Below are 12,006 nucleotides of genomic sequence, written 5' to 3' on the forward strand. Positions count from 1 at the left end.
CTCTGCCTCTGTGGTCCTTCCCTCTGATTGGCTGGCTCCATTTCATTCTAATTCAGGTTGTACTCCTAACTCTCTGGACTTTACCATGATAGTGAGTTGGGTACCTACATTTCCCTCTCCCACCCCATCTTTTCTGTTCTCTTTTTATGTGTTATGTTTCCCCATTAAAAGGGAAACTCTTGGAGGGCGGGGATTGTTCTTCTTTATGTTTGTATTCCCATTGCTTAGTGCAGTGCCTGGCATATAGTAAGTGCTTAATAAATGCTTGTTGGCTTGTAACATGGTTGTTCTCTTCAATCCACCATGGGGTCAAGAGCTTATGGCATTGCCTCTCCTAGGCTGGGATGAGGAACTTTTCTCTTAGGCTGTGTGTATGAAGCATATGTATCTCCTATGTGCCTTGGACTCAAAGCAACAATTACATCCTCACATGGGAGGAACCTCTCCTCCATAAGACCAGGTCTTCTCTTAGCTCTATTGCCCGGTCTTGATTCACAGGCAATGTGAAATCATCAAAAAGAGAACTTAAGTCCAATATAAAGCCTCATTTTTATAGGCAAGAACCAAAGGTGTCTTCCTTCTCCCACGTCCATTCAAAAGGAGTGTGAGTCAACCAATTTATTACGGGTCAACCCCAGTCACTGAGACATAGTCTGGAGAAGATCTTAGTCCTCACAGTGAGGCACCAACGGGCACAAACTTTTCATCAAGTTATAAGCTCATCAAGTTGATTATCCCTTGATCAACCCCTCTACATTAAAATCTAAGTAGGCTGATGAGTTTTCCATGCAGCCATCTTTAAGATAAGTTTTCCATTTTCTCTTCTTTAGAACTGTTTCTCTGTCTTCAGAATTTCATCCTTGAGTTTTCTAACTTTTCTCAGCTAACTTTTTTATAGAGTTTTAGTCTAGAGAATTCTATCTATCCTTTCTCTGAACTCTTTACATTCTTCTAAAGTCTAGGGTGTGTAAGAGAAAATACTCGGCTATATTCATTCTCTATCACAAATTCCAAGATGGATTAAAGTTAATCTGCCCCCTATCCCTCCCCCAACACATGATTCCCATTATTTCTTCCTCAGTAACCATTGCCTCCCTGTTCTAGGTTGGGTTCAGAATAGTAGTCCCCCACATTGGTTTCTCTAGCTCTTAAAGAATTCAACTTTCATTAAGGCAAGCCAAGAAATTGTGAATGTTTGGGACAGAGAAAGATCTCCAACAGTTGTCCAAATAGCTGAAGTTCCTACCATATATCCATGTTTTTGAGCCAGGCTTGTAGTGTCCCTGAACTCATTTACTTCCTTCTTCTGTCCAAGCGATCTCTGGTATACTCTGATGAAAATACCATGTCTCTGTCTATCTCTGTTGATCTTCACTCACGTATCCTTCACCACACTTACTGGATTTCCTTACATGTGTATATTTTTATGATGATAGAATTGAATTAAGGTATAGCCCTGCCTAGAGTCATATTCCAGCCATGGGCCTCGTCCCACCAAATCCCAATAGTAGCAAATTTGACTTCTTGAATTAGGATCTATAGTTCACCCTACTTGGTGAGGAAAATACTCTCAAAAGCCTGAAAGCCCATTACTTTATGAGCTCATTAAGTTGATCAGGAAATTCCCTTGTTCAACTCCCTCCATAACATATAAATTGGTTGTTGGGTCCCCTATGCAACCACATTCTTTTTCTTTAGACAATTCCCCTCTTTTCTCCCTACTGTGGGCATTTTGTTTATAGACATCTGAAGCCATGAGTTTTATTATTGGTATCTTGAATCTTTCTGTAGTGAATTTCTGGGTATATCTACTACTATCTTTCCTGTATTGCAGCTACTCTCTATCTGATCTAATTTGGTGGATTTTGTGATGTTTGTTTCATTGAATTGAAGGGAAGATGCTGACCGGTACTTTGTTTTAGAAAGATTACTTTGACTGTGATACATCGACTAGAATAGAGGAGGAAGACTTTAGAAAAGCAGGTAGTATACCAATTAGAAAAGTCTTTCACTAGATGAGGTAAGAGGCAATGTGGGCCTGAAATCAAGTGAATTCTAAAGCCGGAGAAATGATGGGCATGAAAAGGAGGGGGGGAAACATAAACAGCAGATCTAATAGCACTTGGCAGCTGATCAGATGTGGCAGTTGAGGGAGTGAGAGAAATGAAGTATGGTCTGAGGTCTTAAACTTGGATTATGGAAAGAATGCTAATGCCATTAAGAAAACAGGGAAGTTGTGAGGGAAACCAGGGGTGAGAAGTGGGAGGAAAATGATGAATTTCAATCTGGCGTTTGAGTCAAAGCGTAGATGTCTAACTGGTAGATATATGGGCTAGAGCCCAAGAGGGACGAAAAGAAGATATAGATAAAACAATAAAAGAGAATGTAAGCTCCATGAGGGCAGGGGCAGGATTTAAAGTTTTGGGTGGTATGTTTGGGATTTCTGGGGCAAGAGAAGTGTTGAACATATACCTGGATGTGTTTCTGTAACTAGGAAAACTCCCACACATTATGCGCACTCCCCTTATTGGCCCCAAACTCCTTTATTGTCCTCAACTTAGAGAACTTTGTCATAGGGAAGCTTCAATTGATCTATGTAAGTCTCTTGAGCTTTGAAGGGGCAGCTAGGTGGAGCAGAGAATAGAGTGCCATGCTTGGAGTCAGGAAGACTCTTCTTTCCGAGTTCAAATCCGGCCTCTGACACTTGCTAGCTGTGTGACCCTGGGCAAGTAATTTAATTCTATTTGCCTCAGTTCCTTATCTGTAAAATGAACTGGAGAAGGAAATAGCAAATCACTCCAGTATCTTTGCCAAGGAAATCCCGAATGGGGTCATGAAGAATCAGACATGACTGAAAAACAATCAAACAACAAACAAAAACTTGAACTTTGAGCTTTTGCTTACAGTTGTACTTTGTGTACATTGGAGAGTTGGTAATGAGGATGGCACAGGGAAATCACAGAATAGGGGCCTCTCCTGACCCACTATGGCAACACCTAATTCCAAAGGGACATGTTATAAGATAGTGACTCTGGGCTGCAGTAGCTGACGAAACCACTGGTTCAGAGCTAGACAATGATGGACAGGAGATGAATTCATACGGGAAATGAAGACAACTTTCTAAGTCTTGAAGTTTCAGACAAGGTATTAACATGCATTGGTAGACTGCCTATACCTATGAAATCACAGATGTGGTAAAACATAGGGAGCAAAAGACAACTTTGGGGCTCCTGGATATGGGGGAAGAACAGAAAGGAACAAATGAACGTATCTGGAGAAACAGTGAGATCCACAATAATACAGCTGAATGCAGAAATATAACTCTAAGAAACAATCCTCTATTGATTTTTCTTCACCACAAAAATTCCAAATTATGTGTAAATTAGTTTTCTATACAGAATGTCACCTTTTAAAAATTTACTTTTCAATCACATGTAAAATTTTAACATCAAAATTTTTTTGAGTTCCAAATACTCTCCCTTCCTCTTTCCCCCCCCCCATTGAGAAGGCAAGCAATTTGATATAGGTTACACATGTGCAGTCATGCAAAACACATTTCCATGTTAGTCATGATGTGAAAGAAAACAGACTGAAAAAAAAACCCCAAGAAAAATATAGTAAAAATAGTATGCTTTGATCTGCATTCAGACTCCATCAGTTCTTTCTCTGGAGATGGATAGCATTTTTCATCATAAATCCTTTGAAATTGTCTTGGATCATTTTATTGCTAAGAATAGCTAAGTCATTCACAATTGATCATAATACAATATTGCTGTTATAGTGTACAATGTTTTCCTGGTTCTGCTCACTTCACTTTACATCAGTTCAAATAAGTCTTTCCAGGTTTTTCTGAAAACATCCTGCAAATAATTTCTTAGAGCACAAGAGTATTCCATCACAATTTTATACCAAAATTTTTTCAACCATTCCCCAATTGATGGGCATCCCCTCAATTTCCAATTCTTTGCCACCACAAAGAGAACTGCTATAAATAGTTTTGTACAAATAGGTCCTTTTCCTCTTTAAAAAATCTCTTTGGGATACAGACTTAGTAGTCATATTGCTGGATCAAAGGGTATGTACTGTTTTATAGCCTTTTGGGCAAAGTTCCCAATTGTTCTCCAGAATGGCTAAACCAATTCACAGCTCCACCATTAGTGACTCAATTTTCCCTCATTCACTTCAACCTCCTTCATTTTCCTTTTCTGTCATATTAGTCAATCTGATGGGTGTGAGGTGGTACCTCAGAGTTGTTTTAATGTGCATTTCTCTAATCAATAGTGATTTAGAGCATTTTTATATGAGTATAGATAATTTTGATTTCTTAACCTGAAAACTGCCTGTTCATATTCTTTGACCATTCATCATTTGGGAATGACTTGTATTCTTATAAATTTGATTCAGTACTCTACATAGCTGAGAAATGAAGCCTTTATCAGAGAAGTTTGCTGAAAATCCCCCGTCTGCCCAGTTTCTCCTTTCCTTTTTATCTTGGCTTCATTGGTTTTGTTTGTACAAAATCTTTTTAATTTAATGTAATCAAAATTATCCATTTTACATCCCATAATGCTATCTCTTGTTTGGTCATGAATTCTTCCCTTATCCATAGATGTGAGAAGTAAACTATTACATGCTCCCCTAATTTGCTTATAGTATCACCCTTTATGTTAAATTATATACCCATTTTGATCTTATCTGGGCATATGGTGTGAGATGTTGGTCTGTACCTAATTTCTGCCAGACTGCTTTTCAGTTTTCCCAGCAAATTTTGTCAAATGATGAATTCTTACCCCCAAAACTTGGATCTTTGGTTTTATCAAACACTAGATTACTATGATCATATTCTACTGTATATTGTGTACCTAATATATATTCAGTGTATTACTTAGCCAGTACCAGATGTTTTAATGATTACCACTTTATAATACAGTTTGAGATATGGTACAGTTAAGCCACCTTCTTTCACATTTTTAAAAATTGATTCCCTTGATATTCTTGATCTTCTGTTCTTCCAGATGAATTTTGTTATTGTTTTCTCTAGCTCTATAAATATTTATATTTTTAGAAGTTTGATTGGTATGGCACTGAAGAGCAAATTAATTCAGGCAGAATTGTCATTTTATTGCATTGGCTTGGCCTACCCATGAGTAATTAATATTTTTTCCAATTGCTCAGATATGACTTAATTTGTGTAAAAAGTGTTTTGTAATTGCATAGAGTTCCTGGGTTTTTCTGGGCAGGTAGTTTCTGAAGTATTTTATATTATCTAGAGTTATTTTAAATGGAATTTCTCTTTCTATCTCTTGCTATTGGACTTTGCTGGTAGTATGTAGAGATGCTGACGATTTATGTGCATTTTTTCATATCCTGCTACTTTGCTAAAATTGTTAATTATTTCAATTAGTTTTTTTAGTTGATTCTCTAGGATTCTCCAAGTATACCATCATATCATCTGCAAAGAGTTATAGTTTCATTTCCTTGTTGCATATTATAATTCCTTAAATTTCTTTTTTCTTTGCTTATTTCTATAGCTAGCATTTCTAGTACAATATTGAATAATAGTGGTGTAATGAGCATCCCTGCTTCACCCCTGATCTTATTGGGTAAGCTTGTAGCTTATCATTACAGATAATGTTTGCTGATGGTTTTAGATAAATTCTACTTATCGTTTTGAGGAAAACTTCATTAATTCCTATACTTTCTAGTGTTTTTTTTTAAATAGGAATAAGTGCTATATTTTGTCAAAAGCTTTTCCCACATCTACTAAAATAACCATATGATTTTTGTTATTATATAAATGAGCTGGAGATGGAAATGGCAAACCACTCCAGTATTTTTGCCAAGAAAACCTCAGATGGGGTCATGAAGAGATGGACATTACTGAAATGACTGAAGAACAACAATGGTCAGTTATGCTGATAGTTTTCCTAACAGTTAACCAGTCCTACATTTCTGGTATAAATCCCATCTGGTCATAGTGAATGATCTTTGCAATATGTTGCCATAATCTCCTTGCTAGTATTTTATTTAAAATTTTTACATCAATATTCATTAGGTAAATTGCTCTATAGTTTTCTTTCTCTGTTTTTTGCTCTTCCTGGCTTAGGTATCATCATAATATTTATGTCATAAAAGGAATTTAGTAGGACTCCTTCTTTGCCTATTTTTCCAAATAGTTTATATGGTATTAGAACAAATTATTATTTAAATATTTGGTAGAATTCACTTGTGAATCCATCTTATCCTGGGGATTTTTTTCTTTGGGAGCTCATCAATGGCTTGTTCAATTTCTTTTTCTAAGATAGAGTTATTCAAATATTCTCTTTCTTCTTCTGTTGATCTGGGCAATTTATGATTTTGTTAAGTATTCATCCATTTCACTTAGGTTGTTAGATTTATTGGCATATAATTGTGCCAAGTATCTCCTAATAATTGCTTTAATTTCATGTTCATTAGTGGTGAATTCAATCTTTTCAGTTTTGATACTGATAATTTGGTTTTCTTTTTTTTTAACCAAATTAACCAACGGTTTATCTATTTTATTATTTTTTTCATAAAACCAGCCTCTAGTTTTATTTATTAAATAGTTTTTTTACTTTCAATTTTATTAATCTCTCCTTTGATTTTTAGGATTTATAATTTGGTATTTAATTAGGGATTTTTAATTTGTTCTTTTTCTAATTTTTTATAGTTGCATATACAATTCATTGATCTGCTTTTTTCTCTATTTTACTGATGTAAGCATTTAAAGATATAAATTTCCCCCAAGTACTGCTTTGGCTGCATTCCATAAATTTTGATATGTTGCCTTATCTGTTGTTATTCTCTTTAATGAAATTATTTTTACTATGATCTGTTCTTCGACCTTCTCATTCTCTAGGTTTACATTATTTCATTTCCAATTAATTTTAATCTATGCTTTCCATGGACCTTTATTGAATGTAATTTTTGTTGCATTATGATCTGAAAAGGATTCATTTAACAATTATGCTTTTCTGCATTTGCTTGTGAGGTTTTTATGCTTTGATACATGGTCAATTTTTGTGTAGCTGCCATGTGCCACCGAGAAAAAGGTATATTCTTTTCTACTCCCATTCAGTTTTCTCCAGAGGTTTATCATAGCTAACTTTTCTAAAATTCTATTCAGTGCCTTAACTTTTTTCTTGTTTATTTTTTGGTTAGATTTATCAAGTTCTGAGTGAGGAAAGTGGAGGTCCCCCACTAGTATAGTTTTACTATCTATTTCTTCCTATAACTCATTTAATTTTTTCTTTAAGAATTTGGAAGTTATATCATTTGGTACATATATGTTTAGTATTGATATGATTTCATTGTCTATGGTATCTTTTAGCAAAATGTAGTTTCCCTCCTTATCTATTTTAATTAGATCTATTTCTGCTTTTCCATTGTCTGAGATCATGACTGCTACCCCTGTTATTTTTACTTCAGCTGAAGCATAATAGATTCGACTCAAACCTCTTACCATTACACTGTGTGTCTCTCTACTTCAAGTGTGTTTCTTGTAAACAGCATGTTGTATGATTCTGGTTTTTAATCCACTTTGCTATCCACTTCCACTTTATGACTGAGTTCATCTCATTCATATCCACAGTTATGATTACTGACTGTGTATTTCCCTCCAACCTGTTCCCTCTACCCGCATTTATCCTTCTCTCTCTCTCTTCTTTTACCCTGTCCCTCCTCAAAAGTGTTTTGCTTCTGACCACTGCCTCCCTCAGTTTACCCTTACTTCTATCACCCCTCCTCTTCTCTTATCCCTCTCCCTTCCTACTTCCCTGTAGGGTAAGATGGATTTCTATACCCAACTGAGTGTGAATGCTATTCCGTCTTTGAACCAATTCCAATCAGAGTAAAGTTCAAGCATTGTCCTCCACCATTCCCCCTCCCCACTGTAAAATCTCTTTCATGCCTCATTTGTGGGTGATACTTTACCTCTTTCTACCTCTCCCTTTCCCCTTCTCCCAGTGCATCCTTTTTTCTCACCCCTTAATTTTATTTTTTGGATACCATCCCATACCCACTCATACCCACACCCTCGATGTATATTCCTTCTAAGTGCCCTAATAATGATAATTCTTAAGTGTTACAAGTATCATCTTTCCATATAGGAATGTAAAGAGTTTAACGTTATTGAATCTCTTATGATTTCTCTTTCATGTTTTCCCTTTTTATGTTTATCTTGAATGCTCAATGTATTCTAAAGTCAAATTTTTTATTCAACTTTGATCTTTTCATGGGGAAGTCCTCATTAAATGTCCATTTTTCTCCCTGAAAGATTGTACTGTGATTCTTGATTATAACCCTAGCTCCTTTGCCCAGCCCCTTGATCCTTTAATGTGGAAGCTGCTAAATCTTGTGTTATCCTGATTATGGCTCCATATCTGAATTATTTCTTTTTGGCTGCTTGTAATATTTTCTTCTTGACCCAGGAACTCTATAATTTGTCTATTATATTCCTGGTACTTATCATTTTGGGATCTCTTTCAGGAATTGATAGATTGGTGGATTCTTTCAATTTCCATATTGCCTTGGTGGACTCTTTCAATTTCCGTATTACCTTCTGGTTCTAGAATATCAGGACAATTTTCCTTTATAGTTTCTTGAAATATGATGTCTAGGATCTTTTTTGATCATAGCTTTCAGGTAGTCTAATAATTCTTAAATTATCTCTCCTCAATCTATTTTTCAGGTAAATTATTTTTCCAATGAGGTATTTTGCATTTTCTTCTATTTTTTTTCATCATTTTATTTTGTTTTTGTTGTTCCTTGCTGTCTCTTGGAGTCATTAGCTTCCACTTGCTCAATTCTAATTTTTGCGTAATTATTTTCTTCATTGAGCTTTTGTACCTCCTTTTTTCATTTGTCCAATTCTACTTTATAAGAAGCTCTTCTCTTCAGTGGATTTTTGTGCCTCTTTTACCATTTGGTCTATTCTGTCTTTTAAGGTGTTATTTCTTCAGTATTTTTTTGTGCCTCCTTTACCAAGCTGTTGTCTCTTTTTTCATGATTTTCTTGCATCCATCTCATTTCTTTTCCCATTTTCTTCTACTTCTCTTATTTGATTTTTAAAATCTTTTTTGAGCTCTTCCAGGGCCCAAGACTAATTTACATTTTTCTCTGAGGCTTTGCACGGAGCTACTTTGATTTCATTGTCACCTTCTGAGTTTGTGTTTTGATCTTCCCTGTCACCAGAGTGAACTTATTATAGTCAGGTTCTTTTTCATATTGTTTGTTCATTTTCCCAGCCTGTTTCTTTTTAAAAATTTTTAAAAAATTTTTGGACAATTGGGGTTAAGTGACTTGCCCAGGGCCACACAGCTAGTAAGTATCAAGTGTTTGGTCTGAGGCTGGATTTGAATTCAGGTCCTCCTGACTTCAGGGCTAGTAATCTATCCACTGCACCACCTAACTGCCCCTCCTAGCCTATTTCTTGACTTTCAACTTTATGTTAAAGTTGGGCTCTGCTCTGTTCTAAGCTTCAGGTTTTTATGCTGCTATTTTCAGAGCTAGTTTGGGGGAGGTGGGCTGCAAGTTTTTGGTTCTTCCAAGGTGGTATGATTGAAAAAGAGGTAGACTGCTCTTCCGGTCTGTGCTCTGGTCTGCGAGTGACCACAAGCACTGTTTTCTACCCTGGAACTATGACCAGGGTCCCCAGTCCTGCTAGTGCTCCTCCTTGCCTTGGGACTCTGACCAGGAACTACATATGGGTAATGCAGTAGAGTCCTGCTCTCAATGCTGGCAAAGGGCCCGTTATAATCTCTTTTTGACCAGTTGTTCAATCCTCTTACAATCTGTGAGTTTTGAGCCTTGAGCTCTGGAAGCTGCTGCCACCAATTCAGTTGCCCCCAAAGCTTCCTGCTGGTTTGCTGGGACATAGCCTGCACTGACTCTTGCCCCAGTGAGACAGGCTTTTCTTGCCAACCTTCTAAGTTGTCTTGTGCTAGAAAATTGTTTCACCCCCTCCCTTGGGTGGTTCAGCCACTCCATAATTTGTTTTGAGGTGTTATTTTACCATTATTTGGAGGGGAATTTGGGAGAGCTCAGGTGAATCCCTGCCTGTCTGCCATTTTGACTCCACCTATCAATGTCATCTTTTTATGAGTACACATAGACAACCTATCAGGGAACTCTGTTTCCTTACCTAGGTCACATTTAAGTTCAAGGCCACCCAGTTCCACCACCCTATGCTGTTGAGAGGATACATCTGGGGGCATTAACCTCACTGTCTGGGGATTCTCATCTGTTTTCCAGCTTTTTAATGGTGATGATCAGCTTTATCTCCAACAATTGGCAAGCAGGCAAACCTCCCAATGGGAACATGTACCCGCTGGTATTTTTACTGAGGAAGCTGTTAAATTATCTTGTTTCTTGCTGCTTATGATTAACTATCACTAAATAACTTAACTATTTCCCCCAAAACCTCACCCTGTTCATTTCTTGGATGTTTACTATCTTATCTTCTGATACACTCTTCTTGGTTACATGTTGGGGCATCTCAGATAAGATTATATTCCAAAATTATGCTGGGGGAAGTTATTCTAGTAGGACAAAAAAAAAACCCATTGTGTAATAGATCCATACTGGTGAGATGCATATTTGAGAAACAGAGTCTCTAGATGTTCTTATGTTGTCTTCCATTTGTGGAGTGCTTTCCTTCCTCACCTCTGCCTCTTGAAATTCCTAACTCTCTTCAAGGCTCAACTCAAGTACTCCCTCTTATGTTAGGGATCTCCTAATACCCTATTGCTGCTGTTATCCTCAAAAATTACTTTGAAGAAATTATGTATTTATTTATATATTGTTTTCTCCAGTAGAATGTAATCCTTTTGATTTTTTTTTTTTTTTTTTGCTTTTTCTTTGTACTCCCAGCTCTCGGCACATAGTAAAGAGTTTAAAATGTTTGCTGACATGAGGGCAAGGATTAGTTTCCTATATATCTTTGTATCCTCAGAGTCTAACACAGCGCTGGATATATAGAAGACACAGAAAATGCTTGAATGGAATTGATTTCTTTTTCAATGCTGTTCACAGGGCTGTCATTATGGATATAAAAGACTAAAGTTGAGGAGAAGTGATTTGTCTAGGTTGACAGAGTGTAACCTTGATTGAGGAAGCCTAGAATCAGTGATTCTCAGTTTCTTTGGGATTGTGAAATTTGATTGGCTACTGAATTTCACTGTCCTCCCTTCTTAAAGAGTTTTGTGTGTTTATACATAGATGTACCTATATCCAAAGACATATTTATAGTTATATCTACATATAGCACATGGTAAAACTAAGTAGATAATCATTTAAAGCATTACAATCAATTAATAAATTTAATGTTGAGAAACTCGGGGGAAGATAGCATAACCTTCTATGGAGTGTCATGAATTTTGAGAGGAAGATTTCATATTTGCCACCCTCTAACCTACTTCATAACCTTAATTGGGAATAATTAGTATGGGTCTTCTAACCTTAATCTAATACTCTAACCAGATTTTCTCCCAAAACAGGATTGGAGTTGAGCTGGAAATATGATGTGTATTTCTTAACTGAGGCCTGACTAGGGAAGAAGAGAAAAAGATGTTCAGATTTTGAATTCTTCCAGGTAGGGAAGACTTGGTTAGTCAATACAAGTAGCTCTCAATGCTTTCCACCTCCCTCTGACCAATCATGAAATACAGCCTTGTTTCCTTTTGGTAAGAGATAATTCAATGCAAGGATGTAATTTACTGGAAGTACAACCTTTGGAACACATCAGGATTTTCAGCACGATCCATCATCACTGCTCACCATCTCTCTGCTGTTGACTCTCCAACCAGCCTGTGCGTAGAAGCCTTCTCATCCTGGAACTTTACTCTGTCTTTTCAGCCTCCTCACCATGAAAGCTCACTCCATCACCCCTGACCTTCTCACACTGGAAGTACACCCCATTCCTACAGCTCCTCCCTCTGACTGGTCAGTTCCTCCTCTGAGGCATGTGTCTGGGTCAGCTATATCTTC

This window comes from Vombatus ursinus, unplaced genomic scaffold (assembly GCF_900497805.2).
Source record: "Vombatus ursinus unplaced genomic scaffold, bare-nosed wombat genome assembly UNPS02014773.1, whole genome shotgun sequence".
Lineage (NCBI taxonomy): Eukaryota > Metazoa > Chordata > Mammalia > Diprotodontia > Vombatidae > Vombatus > Vombatus ursinus.